The sequence below is a fragment of the Zosterops lateralis genome, assembly GCF_965231275.1.
Source record: "Zosterops lateralis genome assembly, chromosome: 1".
NCBI lineage: Eukaryota > Metazoa > Chordata > Aves > Passeriformes > Zosteropidae > Zosterops > Zosterops lateralis.
Window position 1 is genome coordinate 121,552,110 of NC_139762.1, and position 22,430 is coordinate 121,574,539.

Sequence of the window (22,430 nt, forward strand, 5' to 3'; positions counted from 1 at the left end):
TTTCCCGCCGGCCGCGCCCGGGCCGTGAGGGGAGCGCCGGGCCCGCCCGCCGGCGGGCAAGGGCTGCGCAGGCCAGCGGCCGGCGGCGGCGGCAGCAGCAGCTTTCAGTTTTCATTGAGGCCGCTGGTTACTGTTTAACGTCCCCACCCACGTTTTCAGTTTGTTTAGTAAATCGATCTGATGCTGGGGCTGAGGCTGCTGCCCTGTCGCCATTGAGCAAAGTTAATTCACCCTCACACATACTCCTCCTTTCCCGCTCCGGCATATGGTGAGGACGGTGTCACCGCACCGAACAAGTCGCGCAGCCCAGCGCCGGGACGGCCGCGGGGAGCCGGGGGGTGCGGGGGAGGCCGCAGGCCCGGGGGATGCCGCCGGCCTGAGCTGCGAGCGCCGTCCGGGGCCGAGGGACGGGGCGGCCCCGCCGGTAAGTTCGGGGGGTCGGCGGCCGCCGGTGACACCGCCCCGCGCCGGGCCCGCCGGCGTGCCCTGGCACAGCTGGTGCCCACACGGACTGCAGCTACCTTAGGGGGGATTTTATGTTAATTTTTTTTCCATTATTATTATTATTATTATTTTCTAAGTCGCCCGGTCACGTGTCCCTGTTATCGGCTCCAGGGGCGTTGCGGGAAAGGCGCCGCACTGGGCGCAGCCCCGGGCCCCGGGGCGGGGTGTGTGTGCGTGTCCCTGGCAGTGCGTGTCCCTGTGTGCCTGTCCCTGTGTGCCTGTCCGTCTGTCCGTGTCCCTGTGTCCCGGCCGCGCCGCCCCCGCCCGCACGGCTGCTCCTTGGCGCTGTGCTGGCATTTGTGGCTCCTCAAGTCCCGGCCCAAGTCCCGGCTTTGCACCGGGTTTAGGAACATTTTCTAAAGGCTTTTTTTTTTTTGGTTTTGCCTCCCTTGCTGATTTCTCCGCCCCCGCCCGCGCGGTCACCTGTGCGACAGATGAATTGTTGTTGTAGAGATGTGCTCATAGTAGCACTTGGCCGGCGCTGGGTGCCTTATTAGAGAATCCCAAAGTACTTAGAGGAAAAGTAATTCAAAGAGAAAAATTCAAACATGAAACAAGCAAAGCAATCCAAGGGCGAGTGTTGCAGGTGGATCCAGCTTTTACAGTGCTGCAGGTGCACTGTTTACAGGGTATCTTTGATGAAAGCCAGCTTTCTGATTTGTGAGTTGAACATCTGTTCTGTACCCTGAAATGGGCAATACAGTCGAACATTTTGGAAAGTATACAGTAGATGACAATGGTATCAGTATTACAAAGTGACTTTACACATTTTTAACAGTGAATCCTATTCCATGTTAAATTGGACCTTCCCTTGGGTAGGCCTTGTAAAGTGCTGTACATGCTTTGAATTACTGTGATTTCTCATCCGTATTACAAAGAAAGTGGAGTAATTTAACATTTCATCTCTGTTAATTGCTGCTGAGTTCATTAAAACTGAGCTAGTGAATCAGACTTACTATGCTACACAACTTTCAAACCCGGAGTCTCTTGTGTGCTGAAGAAAACTATAAAGTGCTGTGTCATTTCCCGTATTCCTTAAGAAGTTCTTGCATCTTATATAGGAGGCATATTAAACGTTTATATATGTGCAGGTGTTTTTCAAATATGATGAAAACAATTTTTGTGATTTCACAGTTTTTCATAGTCGTATGGTAAGGGGAGAAGAGACAAAATGCTTTGTGGTAGTTGAGTTCACACTTTGCATTATCCTTCATCTTCAGAAGTATTCAGAGTAAAAAAAGAATTTTGAAACTACTATTTTCATTGTGCAGTAATCTGTGTTCTGTACCCCTCTCTCCTACTGAAAGATACCAGGCTGCCCAAGTCTCACTTCATACATGTATTAAAAAAATCCCAAACAAAGAGGATCAGGATGCTGTTATTTCATTCATGATGTTACCTTTGATTTTTGCAACTCACACATTTGGGCTCTTTTCCTGGAATGCAAACTTCGTGTTTCCTTAACACAAAGTGGAACTTTCTCTACAACTTGCCTCATATAACAAGACAGGAATATCTCTGCCAAAAATTGTAGTACTTAGCAGCAGAAGTCTAAAACTAGAGCAAGGCAGAGGTCCAGTCTGCATTTCCAAGAGGGCTATTGTAAGTATGCTTCAGGTGGCACGGAGCTACCGCTGCCCTCCATCCTGCCTCCTGCCATGGAGGTGCAATGAGGAAAATGGGTTTCTTGTGGCCCAGCTATAACAGCCAGTTCCTTGGATGGCCAAGTGGTGTTTACTTCTAATTTGTGCACAGAATTAAATTATTGCTTAGCCAATTCCCTAATAGAAGTGTCCCTGTCTAAGCATGACTTTGCTGCTCCCTTCACTCAAGATTGCTTGAGACTCAGTATTGCCTGTGCAGGTTTGAATCTCTAAATCAAATCCTGTTTGATTCTACTGAGTTTCCCAAAACCTACAGTAGTGCAAGAACAGAACTCAGTCCTTAAGCTCGACGTGGTTTGTTTCAAACTTCACATCAGACTTTATGTCATAGGCACATGGAATCCATACTACAAGAGGTTGCCCTTCAGTCCAACCTGTGGTGGAAAAATGGGATCTAGTATGTCATCAGTGTTAACTGCAGATCTGCATCATGTACATCAATTGCCACTGGCTATGAAAAAGAAAACATTGCTTTAAACAATTAAATTATTGGCAGACCATGAATTAGAAGATACTTCCTGAAAAAAAATTAGATTCAAAGCTAGCAATATGGAAACTCATTTAATAGGAAAAACCCATCAATTTTTATTTGTTTTCGGTTCATTTGGGAATTTAGTCTATTATAACAAACAATAATTCATGACTGATTTAAAGCTACATCATTGGTATAGAGGTGTTCTGAGCTGAGCAGATTGTACTTTTACATCTGTCAAATAGCAGAGGCAACGTACTTCATGTATTAATTGATAAATGGAGTATTTCAGTGTGAGGATCCCTCTGCCTGGCTTCTCAGTGGTTTCAAAGACTCATCTCTTGCTCCTGAGCTTAAAAATATTCTCTGATTTTTTCGTTTCAGTTTTTGGGTGGGGTTTTTTTTTTTTTTTTTTTTTTTTTTTCATTTAATGAAGTTGTTTAGCTCTTCAGAAGTGCTCCATTTTTGTGTTTGAGAATTAATATTAACCCTGAAAATCAGTTTGATTTGCTTGTGTGGTGTCAGGTGGACAAGGAGGTACGTCATATTGGGTAACTGCATTACTCTGGTACGGTAGATTTGTAGCATAGATTTGTGCTTTAGAATATAAAGAGAGGTTTTATTTGTCTGGTAAATAGTTACCTGTTGTACATGGTAATGTATTCTGTAATAAAATTAAATTTCTCCGTGAAAGTATTGCTGCAACATAAAAGAATATAAGGTTGAAGAAAGGCATGGCTCTTAGGTTTTAATGTATCTTAATGAATGATTGATATTATATATACGATGAGAAAATAAGGAAAATACATTTCAAACAGATTAAGATGTTTGAATGTCTTGCAACACCTTTGATTGAATCAAATATTTTTCATTTCAAATTCTCAATTTTAAAACAGCACACCCTAAAAATCAGGTCAGAATGGTGTGTGTAATGTCAGAACTGAGATCTATCAAACTGAAAGGCTCCAACAACATTTTCAAACCTTTCTCAATTGTCAATTTAAGTTAATTGAAAATGAAAGGTCTCGCTTTCAGGATTGGGCCATTTAAATAGAAGCCTGCTGCTTTCATTTTGTAGAAGGGCAATCTCCCTCCACATACGTGTTTTTAAAAGGTTCATTCATAATTCTCCCTTCACACTTCTATTGGAAATGACAGAATTCATTATTTTGAGTTCTTGAACTATTTTTCTGCAACTTGGGTGATGAATTGTATGAGATCTAGTTCATAACGTGGCACAGCAACCTACAAGATTTAAAATTCTCAAGGCTCGATTTGTCTCTTTCTGGCATTTGGCTGGCACAGGCGAGGGAAGCTTCCATGTGCATCCTCTGCCTCTTATAGAGCAGGAGGTTGGGATTTTTTTTATTTAATACTGATCAAGGAAAAAAACTAGCACCCTTGCTCGGTAATTCACTAGAGGTATCCAGGCAACAAGGACATACATTACAGTCAGCAGTATACAAGGTGCTGTGAGAATTTTCCTTGCCTCCTGTTTATCTGGGAATCCAACTGCAATAGACCTGCACAAACAGCACTGTTTCCACTATTTCTAACATGTAATATGTCTGCAGACTTCAGATTTTTTATTTATATTTAGCTCTCTGATAGAAAAGGATCTCTTGATGTGTATTTGTGCTTGCCTAAATAACAGAATTCAGCTCAGGTGGGAGAGGGGGACAGAGATCCATGAAATGACAAATACGACTCAGCTTGGAATTGATGGTGCATCTGTGGGAGTGTTGCAATGAGAATCCTCTTTTTGAAGGTAATTTTTGTCTGAAATGGCTAGGCTGAGCCAGCCTGGGTTGGACTTGGTGGACACAGAAGCAATGTCACCATTTACTTGCTAACCAAAGTAAGCCTCGGTGACAGAGAGTTATGGTGGTTGAATTTCCCTTTTTCTTTGTTAAATAAACAAATTTTCACTGACTGCTGACATGTATCAACACTCAGCAGTGAGTGAGGCCAGTTCATACTCTCAGAGCTGGTCCAGATACTTGAAGATTTCTGACTACAATGACCCAGTTGATTATGTATCTTAAGCACATTTTGCACCTCTGAAGCTACAGTGTTTTGTTTCCTTGTTTCTTTCTTTCTTTGTAAATGGATCACTATGAGGAGAAAGATGATTCTTATTGATACCACCTGTTTCAGAATCATACCCTAAAGTATCTTATGCCCTTCAGGATGGTAATACTTATTTCTTTTGCAAGGAAATAGAGACTGACATTACGTTGCTGACAAAATTGCCTCAGTAAAGGTCTAGACACTACTCAGACACTAGACAGAAAAGAAATGGTGAAATGGTGAAATGGTGACCATGCTGTGATTGCACATTAATGCTCAATCCCTGTCCTTTCTCAGTCCCTAACAGGTGTGTTAGCTTGTAACTGCTCTTGGTAGTTACAGGTATAAAATTACGATTTCAGAAGTGGATAGGATTTTGTACACCAAATTGTTAAATACTGCCTACTCCCAACTGCTAAACAACTTGAAAATAATCTTTTCTGCTGGACTGTTTAGTAAGTATGCAGTGGCCCTATTAGGTGGGATAGAGATCCCATACATTGGCTGCACGGGAAGTTTTACATGGTTTCTGGGCAGTTACCCTTTGATTCATAGGTCCTCTTTTGTCCTCACGAAAATGGAAGTAGGGTTTTTACTTACAAAGGAGAAAGCAATGCATAGCTTTTACTGCTAGTTCTGATTTTGGTGCTAGGCACTATCTACATAATAGGTATGTATTATCCTTATTTCTTACCTTTTGGTAGAACAGTGATATTTCTGACTGTATTTGCCAAATCCAAAGCAAGATTTACATTTTTAAAGAGTCCTTAATGTCTGCCAACCCTCTTGTCTCTGGTGATGTTTTAGAATGTCTTACCCCATGTTACTGCTTTAAACTTTCTTTTTTTTTTTGTCTTTTTATCTGACTATCTGAGCTTCAGTAACTGTGTTAATATTGAACATGCAATTTTAACTAGAGTTTTAGGGAGACTTAGGGACAATGTTTTTAAATTTATTTCAGTTTTGAAGTGCCAGAACTTAGGCAGGCATAAGTTTAAGGTAAAACTTTACATTTGATCACAGGAGTATGAATAACTTTGGCTATGATAGTAAGGGAGAAAGAATGCAAAGAAGGACAGGTTTATTATGAGATTTATTTTGTTATACCTAATTTCAGGCTCTTCTAGATATGTTACAGTGATACAAACTTAAGTCCCCTTAGGAGTTTGGTTCTGGTGCCCAATCTTGTATAAAAAAGTGGATCATTATATCAACAGCAAAACACTATCTTTAAAAATAAAAATTAAAATTAAATAAAAGAAGTTTTCTCTGGAATTTCCCCAAAACAGCAAAAAGTAGCTCCAGGACTGTCAGGAAGAAATTTTAAGTTGAAAAAAATGTAAAATTCATTAAGTTGGTTGCAGGTATAATACGTTAGGGCCGTGAATGGATTTGATTTCTTTGTTTATTATTGCTTTTTTAGCTTAAAATTAATAAAGACAAAAAATAACTTACCTCAAATTAATACTACTTCAGAGGGTCTGTATCTCCTTAACTATTGCAATTTAGCATTCAGTGTAAAACCAAAGTAGTATGAACTAAAGCCCCGGTGCCTCAGACGTTACCACCTGTACTACATTTAAAAATGCATGTGCATTCTTTTCCTCAGGGAACAGAAGACTGGTTTGAGCTTTTGGGTTAATTTAAGATCCATTTTAGCCAGATTTTTCAGGTTCCATTCAGCTACCTTTGTTTGCACACATTTAAGAGCTGAGAAGAAAGTGTACAAGTTCCCCGGCACAGGCTGACGCATTTTGCTTCCATTTTCTGGCTTGGCGGAAACAACCAAGGCAGTGTAAGGCATTAGCACCTCTTGCTTCTCCACTTAAGCTCTCACCTGTCCTAAAGGTGATTGTCCCTATAACAGAGGTGCCAGCATTAATACAAATGCTTGGCCCCAGTGGAGATGGTTGCTTAAATGGGCAAATACAGGCAGATGTGTGTTGATCAAGGGGATGTTGAACTTGCACAGCTGAGGTCTGCATGCGTGCTCGCCCGTGCTGGTACTGCTGAAAAGAAGAGTCAGTCAACAAAATCTGTAATTTCTTTTCTCACTAAAAAGAGTAGGCTGACTGGTAGATGTGGGAAATAGAAAACATAGAAAGTTTTTGTAGTAGTGTAGATATCAATTTAAAGTTAAAAGGATACAAGAATAAATATTAAAAATCTTTAATACCCACCACGTAGATATATAATGGAAGGGGCATTTGCCTGCTCAAAAATGTATGGAGGACAACTCATTTCACATGTTTAACATGTTGATTAGAGGTAAACAGAAGAACAAGCAACTCCACTAATGTAGTCTTTCAGGTATATATAAAGATCTATAAAAATCTTTTAAATAATGGCGCAAAACTTGAAAACTTTCAATTCATAGGTTTATATTTCAAGGGCAAGGAAATGTTAAGCAGTTTGCATGCTCTGGATGAGAAAGGGATTCAAATGTTAACATAAATTTTACCATGAGTTTGTTAGTGCAGAATTTAATAGTGGAGTTTTTATCTTATTTTAATCTAGTAGGTCAAGTAATTTATTTCCCAAGATGAATTTGAAGCTGAAAGAGGGCAGAAAATGAAAGACATTCTCAATGCTAATTCCCAAGCTTCTGTGGTTCCAGAGAGCATAAAGGACTATCCTGAAATTAAGATACATGTATGAATTGCTAAAATATTGGCAGGTAGAAAATGAGCACAACTTTGAATGGCCTGAAGAAAATACCTATAATGCAGCAAAAGTTTTAATCCTTTATGGTCAGTGGTCTTATGCATCTTATAGCTTTGGATTTGTAGGTTGGAGCTCCTACTTTCTCTAAAAGGATGAAAAGTAGCATTGTGAACAGTCCAAGCAAACAAAGTGCTTTTTAATCCTTGGCCATATAGTGAAGGTCATGAAGGAAGAACTCTTTTGGTACATATTTTTATTACCTGGAAAAAGTGACATAGTTAAATAGTTGTAGGGAAGCTGCTGTTTAGAACTTAACTGCTTATCAAACATAGAAAGGCAGCACACTCTTGGAAGTTCCTATGAAAACAGCTTTTTCTGCCTTTTCTGGTAATTTAAGGAGGTCAAAGTAATAGATTGGTATTTTTCAGTTTAAGAGCTCTGCTGTACCTCAGACAAGTACAACTGGAAGCAGAAACTTTGGGGAACATGGTTTAGAAATCTGGAAAATGGATTGTGTAGTGTATTTCCCACAGAGGGTACATCTGCTTGCTGCAAGTGCAGCTTGCAGTCCTGGAAAATCAAAGATACTCCATTGCTCTTAGCTAGGTAAAGAATTCAACATGTCCTGTAGTCCTTGATAAGTCAAAGGATTTTTTTTTTCAGATATTAAGAAAAGTCTATGTTTTGCTAGTGGTTCCTATTTGCAGGACTCCCTTTATTTCAGCTGCTGTGCTTTCCCATTTAGAGTTTTGGAATTAGTTTGCCAAAGACCACAAACATCCTCGTCTTTTCTTCTTTCTGTGTGTCCTGATCCTAAAATCACTGAATTCAGATTTCTGCATAATTTTTGCTTGGACCTGGTGTCGAGTTTTTGTGGTGACCTTGACCTTGGAGTTGGTGTAGTTATACTAGAGCTGAAGAGGAGCTTGTGTGTGTCTTTGTGCTGGAAATGCTGGGAAGTACTTAGAGTGTATGTTTTTACATTTTTAGACACAGCATTTGGAGATATATTTCCTATATCTGTGAGTCATACAAGTCTGAAAGTTGCTTACCTTCTTGCTCTGATACAAAACATGTAATGCTCTTATTAGTATGTGACATAGTTAGATTCCTGTTGAAAATCAATAGCCTTCCAATAAAGCAAGTCTTACATCCTTTCTTAAATTCATTTAGAATCATTTTGTATGCCTCATTAGCCTTGTAATTTAAAAAAGAATAAAAGAAAAAGAAAACAAACCAGCCACCTAATATTAAACAGTGTATGTAATTTAATTTTTCTGACCAAGGGGGATGTTTATGACACTAAATATATCTGCTGGTCTATAAATACCTGTATTTATAGTTGAACAGAACAGCGATTCTCAATCGGTGCTCTTGATGATAATACACAATGTGCTGTAGGTGGGATTATGCCACTGCTACCTTTCTTTTTTCTTTCATCTGCTACATTGCTTTCATGGAAACTGAATGTACCGGATGAAATATATTCCTAAATATTCTGTGCCATCGCCCATTAGAAAGTGGATGGTCAATGTGAATAAATACAGAAACTGTTTTAAAGACAGGTCCTATACTTAAGCACTGTCAACATTTAAAGCAAAAGGTGTTAAGTTCCTGAAAGACACCATATGACGCAGAAGAATATTATTGACTTCTATGTAAAATTCAGAGTGAGAGTGTTGGAAGTGCCTTGGGAAGATTATGGTCTGAGAAAGAGTCCCTAGCTTTTATGCATATTCCTTGTAGTATTCTCATGGGAAAAACACCAAATTCAAGAAATGGGATGGGGCTGATGATGACTTACAGAAAAAAAAAAACCCAAAGAAAGATTGGTGTTATTTAAATCTCGTATGTAATGAGTGTGGGAAAAAAATAAGAAATGCTTTGTTCATTAGTGCAGTGACACCTACTTTATCATGGTGTAAAATGTGCCGCAACACCAAAGCAGATTCAACTCCAGTAGACATAGTTGTAAGAAAAAAATGCAAAGCATTTAACAGCTCCTTTATTAAACAATTATTCCTTTTCAAAAATGAGATGCACTTTATAAATTTATATTTTTATTTATAATTATTTTCTATATTTATATTTATTTCCTACATGCAGTCAGTATTGAGAAATTGTGAATTAAGCAAACTCTTTGCCTCTTTAAATTTATCTTTCAAAAATAGTCTCCAACAAAATATAGGCAATCACAATAAATATTTCTATATTTGGTTGGAGGTTTTTTTTGTGTGTGTGTGTGTTTTGGCTTTTTTTTAACAGATTCTTAAATTATTATCTAAAATTAAAAAAAGTAATTTAAAATTTTTGAGTCTAGGTCTTGACTGACACATTTTTCAGTTGTAGGAACTTTATTTGTAACACTATGGAATGATGTCACACATGTGAGAACCTTACTGTAGACTATTATTTAAATAGAACATTAAGGTTTAGTTAGTTACATTAGGAAACGTTAGTTGTAATGAAGGAAATTTTGAATTCCCTGAGCAATTTCTTCATGCCTATTGATGCCTGTTGATTGAGCTTTGATGCTTATTCTATATTGTTACCTATGTCAAAATAAAGAATAACAGACTTTCTGCGTATATCACAAATATGTACATTTTTATTTAAGCAAAATTGTTGATTTTTAGCCTCTGTGAAGTTAAATCTTGACTTTTCCCACTATATAAATTTTCTCCCATTTTTAGTGTAGCTGTGAAGTTCCATCAGAATTGCCTTGCCATAAAGCAATGAAAATAAGTGTATGCAAGTTATTTATAGACATGAGTATTAATAAGAACAGTGTGTAGGGGTATTTTTTTCCATACAAGAGCTGATTGTATACGTCTTGTGCATGTATTTGGGAGTTTGTTTGGCATTTTTTCTCTTTATTTTTCATTGCCTCTCTAGTAGCCCACCATCTTTTGCTAAAGATGAAAGGAGGACAGCTGCCAGGATATTAAGTGTAGTTTGTTGGCAGACAGTCGCAGCATAAAAAATGTGGCATACCATGTTCTTACTGAATAACTGTAGATTTCTACAAGCAGATTCTTTGGAGAGAGAGGGGATTAATCTTGTAGGAAATCTATTCTTGTTATTGTAACTTACTCTTGAATGAGGAGCATGAATACCATTCTGTGCGTTAGGGCATACATTATGGTCTGTGCGTCTCTAGGACTGGAGAGCTTGGCTTTAGGGCAGAAAGAGACATAGCTGAACTAAAAACAGGTGAAACTCAAGATGAGGAATTTGGTGAAGATGTGTATAGGGGGGTTGTAGGGCTCTGCTCTCTCACCTCAGGTTTGTAAGGGGTGAAATGAAGTGACTGACCTCCAGCACCTGGAGTTGCTGTGGCCAAGAAGATTGGAGTTCAGACAACAGTCACAGCAGGTAATGGACACGGCTGGACTTCCAGGTGGAACTACCTTTGAAAAAGGACAAGATCTGCAAAGATTTCCATTGCTGGGTCTGGGATTCTGAGTAATCTGTTGTCCACAAAGTTTTTGGAGAAAAATGGCACACTCTGGCTGTGTGGCAAAGGAATTTTTATATACAGAGAATGTTTTGGGAATCAGCATGCTGTTTGCAAGCAGAAGAGAAAAACTGGATTGATGCTGAAACTATGAAATACGGAATCAGTTGAGAAAGCGCAGAGGGGTAAAGGGGTAAAGAAGGAGGTGCTTGCTTTAGGCACATCTCAGGTTGCGGTGTTGTTAGCCAAGAGGAAACACAGAACTTGAAAATTGGGGGTAAAGGAGAAGGAGGTATGTAAATTATCTAAAAATAAGCATCACTGGAGCTGGTGTGGTGGTTAGGGTTATAGGTGACTGATGACCTCAGGTTCACAGTATTATTGTGATGACCTGGGAGCGAAGATAGAGGGCTCGGAACTGAGCCCTGTAGGAGTCACAAGGGAGAAATTGTCTGCTTAGACAAAAACAAATATTGAGACAAGAAAAATGAGCAAAATTAGTAGCAATAGATTTATGTTGCTAAGACAGTGAGAGAGAGTTGAGGAATTAGAGAAATGTGTATGTATTACAAGGCATGTATACGTATACCTGTTGGAGGCTCATTTTTAATATATTGCAGTTTGTCAAAATCTTTAATGGTGTCTCATTCTACAGCAAATGCAGTCTTATGGAATCACTTTGGTGTAAACCTGATAAGAAAAAGGTACTACCTTGAAAAATCAGTAAGAAATGCTGGCAATTTTTCAATGCAGCCTAACTTTTCAAAAGCTCAAGCTGAAGAAGTAAAAAAAAAAGCTTGATTAATAACATTTCTAATTTGCAGCTGAATAAAGAATTCTAAGTACAGCTTTTTTTTAACAAAATGACACTATTTTAATAGTCACAGAGATGCCAGAACATCCAGATCAATATACTGTTACTAGTACGTTGCTGCTGTCATGTGGCATGTGCGAATATTTGCATCAGTTCTGCACAGTCTGTTGTGGATCGCTCTGCTGACCAAACTAAAGGTAATTAAGTTATGCCAATTAAAAAATTACTGTGATAGAAGGTAAAATGAATTCCATCATTTTCATTAAACATGTTTTCATTGTGTGACACTTATATTTTAATTCAGGGCTAACTGCCTTTTTGTGTTACTTGATTGAAGCAATTTTATGGGCTTGCGTAGCTTGTACCTTAACAATGGAACAGTATGGATATTGACAATTGCGTGTTCTTGACTGCAGAAAGTACTTACAGCCACCATTATATGACAAAGTATTTTTTACAGGAGAGAACCTTAGTTGATTCTTTGCTCACTCCTTTTAACTCACAGGTTCATGCACAGTGGCTTACTTCCAGCATGTAGAAATGCCTGCTACATAAATGTTTAATTTTTGGTGTTCTCCAGATATGTGTTGGAAAGAAAACCTTCATAATCCAGTCCTATGAGTTACAGATATAAGTTTACTTGTGGAAGCTACTATACTGTATTCAATACAAAGCTGTTACAAAGTCTATCAACAGAATAAAAATAATGCATAGACTTGGAAATTAAAAAGCTTTTAATAGGTCAGAGAAAAAATTAAATTAATTTTTAAACAAAAATATTTTTTTCCTCTAAAAGAGTTCTTTCATCTGTGAGATCCTCTGCAGCTCAAGAGTCTTTTCACGCTAAGGTATAGATAATGTAAACATTAAGGTTTTTCTTACCTTCCTGATCATTCAAACTGTTAAATGGCTGAGAGAAAACTCAGATGAGCACAAAGGATTTCTAGGTGTTGCTATTACAGCAAATAATTACTATTTACAGTTATCATATTTTAGCAGCAGTAATTCCACTAAATGTGTGACAGTCTGTGTCCCCATTTATTTGAATGATAAAATCTCAGCTGTTTGTATTTAATCTGGAAATCACTTAAGATCAAGAAGTGCATTTTAGCCAAATAAGCAATTAACATTGACACACTGATGTGCCTGGAAGGAGGTCTTGTTTTTATTAACACTTTCTCATTTGGCAACAAAAGAAGCAATAGCACCTGCCCGTAGTTCAGGTTTACTTGATGAAGCAAAATAACTCACAGACCTTGTGAGAATGGGGCCCATAGGATTGGTTGTGGTCCACTTTCTCATTTGTGATTTTTTTCTTTTTCATTTTGTTTGAGATTGAATTTGAGAGAGAGCTTTGTTCCGGACAGTAGTTTATGGCATTGGGCTGAAGAGATGAGATTTCACTGAATCATAGAACGAATACACAAAGAGAAAATATGTGAAAATTGAAATGACAAGGTAGAGTAGCTTGGTTGTTGAGGTAGATAAAAATAACTAGGTTCTCAGGGAAATGAGGTGGGGATTTTTTTTCCTGAACTAGATTTACTTTGAACAAGGGCAGTTGAGATGGAAAACCTAGACACTATAAAAACTTGATAGAAACAACAACAAAAAAATTCATCCTACTTTTTCTTGTAACTTTGTGTTTTACTATCTGTGTGATCCCAGAGAAAGCAAACTAGAGTCCATCTTCTGTCAACGTAATGCATCTAAAGGACTAAGAAATAGATTGATTAAAATGGATTTCTTTTTACTTTATTTACTATGCAACGTTGCTGTCAGAGCACCCTGAGATTTTGAAATACACAGGAAAATCTGTATGTTCTGCCAGTTGTTTTTTTGTTATGTTTTAAAAGCTAGAATATAATAGTATATTTATTTTACTTCCTTTAGAAACACTGAGGCAAGTTGTGACTGATCTAAGACATGGGAAATACACCTTTGTGAACAGAATAATAAAGTCGGCTTGATGCCATCGTGCTGCAGTACTGACAAAGATGTGCTGGTTGGAATTAAAAAAGCCTGGAGTGCTAACAGGACTCTCCATTTTCCAAACAACTATCCTCTACTCTCTCATGTGGCTGTAAGAGAGACAATTATTTTGCTTTTGATTAAAAAGGACTTAATTTCAGGAAAACTTCCTTTAACTGTTTTACAAAGACTCTAAGAGCAGCCATCACTAGCCTTGGTGGCACACGCAGGAATTCGCTACACCCTAGGAATGTGGAGCTTTGTAGTGAGAGGAACAAGCCAGGGCTAAGCCCTAAGCAGGACAGTGTTTCTGACTTTTTTATGTTCTTGATTTTAGTACCTGGAGAAAAAAAAATCCATTGCAGTCAAATCTCATTGACTCTGAACGTGCAAGGACTGTAACATCTTTGTCAGGTTTTGCCAGTTTGCTGAGGTTTTCTGTGGAAATGTGGACTCTTATATTTGTTTATTTGTTTTTCAATTTCTGTTACTTCCACTAGATTTCCATGGAGTATTGCTTGCAGCTCTGGATAATTATTTTTCACTCTAACAAAATTATCACTCTGGCACAAAATAGCCATGTTCTCATCCAAGCACTTTCAGCTACAAATTACTTCACCAGTGAGGAATGCTTATATAATGTGACTGCATCGAGCTCTTACTTTTCCTGCAAAAGCAAAGGTGACAATTTACACTGTAGTTTCACTCTTTTGTTTTGCTACTGTATAGTCTTACACTGTTAGTTGCCTTAATTGAGAAGTATTTATAGAGCTATGCAAAAATACATCATAGGACAGTTTATAAGCGAGTAGTTTAATTTGCTGACTTCTAACTTACCCTATATCTGAGGTTTAGAGCAGACCCCAAGCTGATCTGCACCACTGCTGTGTTTTTTCATATATTACTCTGATGTTCGTTGGCATCACAAGGCTGAATGCCATTATTTACCAAAGTAATAACGTAGCCTTTATTCTAGGGCCTTTAATACTTGCTTAAGTATGATCAGGAAAGTTAATATTTCTGCTGCAGACCTGACTTACACAGCCCTCTCCCTTCTTTATTTGCCAAAATAAATTGGCTTAATTTTCTGTCAAAATCCAAGTGGAATTTTCTGTCAAAGTCATGTTAGATTTTGGAAAACAGTTTCCAAAACTGTTTCCAAACTCCATCCTCCTTTTTTTTTTGTCGGGGTGAAAATTTGCAAAGGAGGAAGAACTTTTAACTTTTTGAAAGTATTTTAATTTGTTGTTGTAACAATCTACACTTTTGTTTTGTTTTGTTTGTTTGTTTTTTCTTTGTGCGTGTATGTGTGTGTGTATATGTAAAATTAATTAGCTTTGAAATCTTTCAAAGTGTTAGTTCCTCTGTTTTGGGAAAGTTAACAGCTGGATTTTAGGAGGTGTTAAGTGAGTGTAGAAGATGAGGGTAATGCATACCTTTGAGAAACAATACGCTATAATCCAGACCTAGAATATCTGATGTCTCTATGCTAAATAGACCAGACATTTAAATAATGTAAACTGAAAAATTTTATTTGATGATGATGTTTTACCAATTTTGTTCCTGCCTCACTTTTTGCTGCCACCTGCTGAGGTGGGGTTTTTTTTGATGTTTATATCTGTTTATACCCAATGGAACTTGGCTGTAAGTGACTCCTTTGAGTCCTCTGGGGACATCTGGTTATTTGTTAAACAGCTAACTGGGACTGCCAAGTTCCTTCCTTAAAAACAATGAAGTTAATTAGTCACCAAAGTTAGAGCAAGAGAGTGATGAGACATACTTGATATGAGTGAGAAGAAGGACTGTCCTACAGATGGAGAAGTTGATTAGAGTAATACTTTCATTAATTTCATATTCTCATGCAATATAAACACTATAGTTACAAATAGTTCTAGTACCTTCTCTAAGTTTTCTTGTCTTTCTGATCATTCAAATTATTAAATGGCTGAGAGAAAACTCAGTTGAGCACAAAGGATTTCTAGGTGTTGCTATTACAGCAAATAATTATTATTTACAGTAATCATAGTTTAGCAACAGTAATTTATATGAATGATGAAATTCACTCAGCTGCTGTTATTTAATCTGGAAATCACTTAAGATCAAGAAGTGTATTTTAGCCAAATCAGCAATTAGCATTGAAACTCAAATATGCCTGGAAGGAGATCTTGTTTTTATTAACACTTTCTCATTTGGCAACAAAAGAAGCCATAGCATCTTCCTGTAGTTCAGGTTTACTTGATGAAGCAAAAGAGAACACTGTTGGAGTTCAGGTTGCATTGAGGAGGCTGAAATTAATTGCCGTGGTAGTTTCAAAGACAACAGATAGGATCATTAGGAGGTACTGGTGAAGAACCATGACAGTCTGAGTAAACCTACTTCTGATTTAATCACAAATAGCAGATAATAAATTAGACCAGAATGGTTATTTTCAGGCATTGACCACCACAACGAATCTGTATCAACTATTTTTTATGAAGTATCTTCTGTTGTGTGTCACACTTAAAGCTTTTGAAAGTAGAATGTTCCTCTTTGGTTCAGTGACAAGCCTGTCCAATATTTTAACTTATTTTCTATGTATATGTACACATATGCATATATAAATACATATATTTTATGGGGTAAATATATGTATTATATTACATATTTCATAATGAGTGTCACATTTCAGTAGGATTGAAAATATGGTGGTCATTGTTCAGTAGTGAAAGAAGATGCAGCCTTTGCCCACAAAACATTTGATGAATGTCTTCAACTACGTTGAGAAATTAAGTTGTTTTCTACAGTTAGCTGGTCTTTATTATCAAAACTGCGGGGCTTTCCAATGTCAGGACACTTGGTGGGTGGATACTTCTCAGAAGAATAGAGAACTTATCAATGTTTGCTTAGGATCTATTGCATTCTCAGCCATAAAAGTAGCTATGCTATCTATGGCACTCATAAATCTTCACCTAGTCAAGGCTACTGTCCCTTTCGTCATACAAGGTTGTGTTTTAAAAAATGAGCATAATTTTTTTTTCATTTAAAATGTGTATAAAGTAATTAAAATCTCAAAACACCTAACTTATTCATTGCTGGTTTTGAAAATTGGTACCATAATTCAGTTTGCAAAATCATCTGATTGCTTATTAGCCCTGTCACTGAAATCTTTTTGCCCTTGCAAGGCAAGCACGTTCTCAGGCACATTCTCGCCAGAGGGCACTGTTGCACACTTTCTTACAGATCATTTTCTTCTGGTGAAAATAATCTCTGATCCTGCAAAAAATGCCATGTTGATGTTAGATTTGGATGAACATTTTTCATAGGGGAGCTCTTGCTAATAAGTTAGTTTGAACTGTTTCAGTCTCTTTATCTAGTTAAACTACATTTTTCCTATTGAGAAGTAGCCATTGCTTCCAAAGATAATTATTTTGATGAGGATCCATCTCTATGTGTGTGAATTAACTATACTGTTTCAAACCCCATGTAGTTTATAAAACAACCTGATTCTAAACAGTCCTGAATCTTTAGATTTACACTGAAACAGTAGCAGAAGGGCAAAGACATTTATCTTGTTCCTATGGATTTTTTGTTGAAGAGGATGAAGAGGTAATATCAAGTAAAACAGGTAATTCAGCTTTAGATAATTGTTATATTTGGTCTTTATTAATAAAAAAGCATATAATCAGGAAATATGATTACACAGAGGATCTCTGCATCTATTTACATAGACACACAAATTTGTATTTCCACTAGGTGAATGAAGTTATAGTTGAGAAAACTAAATAATGATAAAGTTTATGCTTCAGGCTATATGGCTATATTTTGTTGTGGAAATAGTCTAGTTTTGCCTGATCTCTTAAGAAAAATCTTACTCAAATTTCTTTTCTTCCAGATTATGTGCCACCTGAATTTTTATTTATATTTTTAATAGAAAAATATGTTTCAAGTTCTCTAGGATCTGTTAGGGCTTTTGCATGTGTATTTTTTTATTCACTTTGCTTTAGTTTTTCCAAACCACACCAACACACCAAAATTAAATTATATACACCATTTTAAAAAGAATCTTTCACAGCAAATGAATACTGAAATTTCTTAGTCATCAGCTACATTTCTATTGAATATGCCCCATCATATTTTGCTTGTGAGCTTCCATGGCTGTTTGATCATAGAGCAGATTTTTTTTTTATTTTAGGTGAGCCCATTATCACTGGTCTGTCTGGCAGTGGCTCCAGCGAGTGAGCTGCCATTGAGAGCCCAGGGTGGAGTCTTTGGGGGTCCTTTGGAATGACCAGCAGTAAGGTGATTTCCTGTGGTGCCATGGCACCTGTCTGAAGAGCAGCAGGAGACAGGGAACCAGGATTCCTCTTGCTCTATTTTAAATGGTTTTGGTCTCAGCTGTTCAACTTTTCCCCATTAAGTTCTTGCACATAATACTGGTGAAGTTGTCTTTATTTTCATGCTGTTCACAAGTAAGAAGGTATTTGAAGATATTATTATTTCAGCTATCTTGTTGCAGTTTGTATTTACTAATCTGTTTCACTAGTCTGTGTCTGCCACAGTAGATCAAAGAACCGTGGAAAATGGTAAAAACGATTACTTTTTTTTTAATTAATTTCTAAAAAGGGTTGCAGATGAAATCGGTGGAACTACAGTTTAAGCTCAGTGAAAAAGAAAGTCTGATAAAAATAATTTTTACAGCAAGAGTGCAAACTGCATAAGTATCGTATCACTGGGTGCAAGGATAGCGATGTGTTATTGACACAGGTGTGCCTCAGTGAACGTCCTCATGGTGTATGCTGTGTATGTGTCCTGGTCTCTGATTGCTTTGCCTTGGGAGAACAACTGAATACCGTAGCTCTTCTCCTGCCAACAGGATTAATAAGAGGGAAGCGAGGCTGCTGGAGCCCTTCCAGGCCTCATCCCTATGCAATATGTAGCAAAGCTGGGGTGTATCAGGCTCAGGACCTTTCAGTGCTTTCTGGTTGTGGTTTTAGGCTTTGTCACTGTATAGTTAATGTTCCAAGAAGCTTTTGGCAAATTTCCACAAAAAAGCATGTAAGGAAACAAACCTACCATGAGTTAAGATGGAAGATTTTTCCTGGATTAATGATTGTTTAATAGAAAACAAAGGGCAGGGCTAGGATTAGGCTTAAAGTTAGCTTTTGTACTGAAAGGAAATTGCTAATGAAGTGACACACAGATTTGTCCAGATAGACAGATATTCTTAGGACTTCTGTTTTTCAATATATCCATGAAGACTTATTAAAAGGTATTGATTAACGAGATTGCGAAGTTTGTTATTACTGCAGACTCACTGCTGCAGAGTACATCTAACGTGTCTCCACGTTTTAGGTGTTGGATGCGGACTTGGTAAACCACTTAAAAAGTTAAGAGAGCTTGCAAAGATACGCCTCACCTTGGTGTCAGTCAAGATGGCAGCCATCACAGTGATACTGGATAGGATTTTGTAACTATTTCAATTCTTTGGGGGAGGAGCAGGGTACCAGTGAGAACAGATATTTTACCTCTTTTCTCCACAAACTGTGCACTGGAAATCCTGATAAAAGAGATGTGTTAAAACAGTCAAACAACACTGCATTCGTGAGACTTCTGAGCATGTCTCTTTCTTTTCCATTAAGTGTTTTGTAATTCCTGCTGATTTTTCTGCAACCCCTTTTGATTATACTTAGTGCAGCCTTGGCGCAATGTGCTTGAATTGCTGTATCAGTGAGATTTGCTAAAATATGTCACATGTGAATTGTAGGCCATTATCTATCATTAACTCATCTAGAATTTCATGGCAAAGTAAGTGCTATGTATAATGTGTTTTCTCAGTTGTTACTGGCTATGTTGCTTTAGTAGGTCAGAATATGGCTGATAGCAAAGTCACATGCAGTTTAGATATATGGAAACCAGTTTTGGGGAGGAATGGTTTTAATTAATACTTGGTAATATTTAGAATTATTTAAATTCTTTCAGGTAATTTAGAGGTATTTGAATTAGAATTTATAATGCATTTATTTCTAGCAAATATAAACTCTTATTATCATATTAGTCTAGAGAACAATTAGGACTAGGGTCAGATTTTCATGCATCAAAAGTTGCAATTAGATGGCTATTAAAATACATTCTACCTGTTTTATGTGGTGTGTGTAAACTGATCATCTTGTCTGCCAGCAAAAAGGAAGAGTAATCAAAACCATCACAAATAGTTGTGGTTGCTAGTTCTCTTTCCTTTTGAGAATGGTGGTACAATGAATATTGTAGCTCTGTGTGTATGTAGGAGGAAATTTTGGTTTTGAGAAGTTGCTGCACTAGATACCTACTCTTATTCAGCCTCTTCTGAATGCCAGCAATCCTGTTCTTCCTTCCCTTTTTCAGTTCTTTCAAATGAGGATATTTTTCAGCTTGCTGGTTTCAGCAGTGTGAGGCCAGCCATTATCAACCACCATGGGTTCTCCAACTGCCTATTTACATCTTAAGGTGCCTAAAAAGTTTTGAAAATCTCCACAGCTCCTTTTTGTGGGGATATTTGATCTTCTGCTAATTTATGTTTTGTTGATTCTTCTTATATCAGTTTGTTGTTTTTTTTTTTTTTTTGAGAAGATGAGTCGTAAGCCACCCCGTGTGTACCACCTTCCACAGTCTTTGTGTGCCACTTTTAGTATTTAGAACTGATGGGGGCAGAACCTTCTCTGTGAAAGGAACATCAGCAGAGCAGTATATCTCAGTGATTCTTCTCATTTCTGTTTGTTTCATCTCATCATCTCATCTCAGTTAATTTTCTGAAGACTAGATACTGCTTTGCTCAATGTTTTCTATACCATGTCTTCCTATAATTAAAAGACCATTTCCACTAAAATTATTGAGAGCCTATAAACAAATTAGTAAATATTTTTGTGGCATAAACCAATTACAGAGTTTCCTTTTTTATGGCATAAACCCTTTGAAAATAGTATTTTTTTGGTCTGACTAAAATTTGATTATCTTTTATCAGACTTGCATTCCAGCCGTCATCTGAAGATTGCCCTCAGACTGATGTGAGCTCCATGTCTAGACTTCTGTTTATTTCTGGGTTCAAATATGTCTTTTCTAATTCTACTTTTTACTATGGGTACTAGATAGCTTTTTTCATCAACTTGTTTGAAAAAATTGGCCTGAATGATACATATTTTTTTAAGACTAAAAATATGTATCGTTCAGGACAATTTGTCCCTTAGTATTGCCTGGGAGATAGCACACATTGCTATTGTTTGAGATGTAATGCTGCTTTGTAATAATTTGCACATTTTATGTATGGATTTGGTTACTGAATGATATACTTTACAACTACATTCAGTTAAATATTGCAAGTTTATTGTGTGATCATATTTGTTTAGCTTAATGTAGATATGTTGGAAAATCAAAACCAGTGGCTTGGTTTTCTCATCTACTAACATTTTTCATAGAATTAATACCATTTTCTTTTACATATTTCTGATGAACAGCGATTTCAGCAGTGAACTTGTCAGAGTGAGAGGTAAAAGTCTGTGTTCATTAACGCAGGAAAATAAAATCTTAATAAGACTATAAAGAGTAAGGAACAAGAGGATTGACATGAAAGGGTAGCAGAATGAAAAATTTCAGGGACTTGAGTGACTTTTAAGGTGAGACATGATTAATCTCATACAGAGGTTGTAAAAGAGCTTTTAAATCATTCTGCTCCTCACTGGTCACAAGTTCCCAAAGAGAAAAAAGGTTAATCTTGTTGGCTGGTTGGACAGGTGGAAGGTACGGTACTGCAGCTCTGGAGCTAAAATGCTATTGGGTAGAGAAGAGGCAATTAATTGGAAGAAATGGATGTAAATATGAACCTGATTTTGGTGTTGAATCTAACTATTTTTAGAAATTTTCTATCTCTAAAAATAGTTAATTTGTTAAAGTTTTAAATAACCTTTTTTAACTTAAATAAAATTTTTTCATAATTCAATTAACTAACATTTTCTTAATTTTGACAACTAGCTTGATCCTTTGTTTTTCATTTTTCACTCTCATTGTTCTATAGATGCTTTTTCAGAAAGTTTATATATTAATCAGATTTTTGACTTAGCCTAGTAGTTACCATTCTTGTCAGGTCTTTTTGATAATTCTTCTGTAATGACTGAAGAATTGCTATGGTGGATGTTTACCAAATTCTGGAAGTTTTCTTCTTAGAAATTCTGTATTTAAACCTGCTGTAGTTATGAAAATGTATATGTTGCATCTTCTAGCTTTTCAGCACATTTCCTTAAAGATAATGGGATTGCATTGAAACAGGACCCTATCTAAATATGTGCATATTTAGATATGTACATTTGCATAACCTTCTAACTCCCTATGTACACAAAAGCACTCTCTCTCTCTCTTTCTATGTTTAAGATAAAACTGTAATGTAAATTTGTAGACATTAATTTTTCTATATATTTGTTAATTTACAGTATCCAGATAAATTAGTATCGATTTTCATTTTGGATACTAAAATTGTAACTATTAATGTGACTATGTTTGCTTGTCCAAGACCTCAGTGCCAGGTTTTGCTATTAAGATTAGGTAAAGTACATGTTGGTTACATTTTAACTGAGTTTTTAGAATAGTTAAAATATGTAGGTAAACAAGCCACAGTATATATAGGCAGTGTAGAGTATTTTTAAACGATCGTCTATGTGAGTTCAGCTACAAATAACATTTTTTGTGGCCAGTCATCTTGTTGCCATTATTTATGTTATGAAAATTCTATTAAAATATATTAAAAATGTGTTTGTATTTTTTTATGGCTGGATAATTCAGACCACATTATTGACACTGTTTTGTGATTTA

At 36.9% G+C, this 22,430-nt stretch overlaps 1 protein-coding gene across 1 annotated transcript in view; it reads left to right on the plus strand.

Moving 5' to 3' along the window:
* Positions 1 to 379: 379 nt before the first annotated feature.
* HNF4G (hepatocyte nuclear factor 4 gamma) overlaps positions 380 to 22,430 on the plus strand; it is a 61,758-nt gene continuing 39,707 nt past the window's right edge. Inside the window, exon 1 of the mRNA XM_083858191.1 lies at positions 380 to 424. The gene's annotated coding sequence lies outside the window, so the exon portion shown is untranslated. The remainder of the gene's footprint in view (positions 425 to 22,430) is intronic.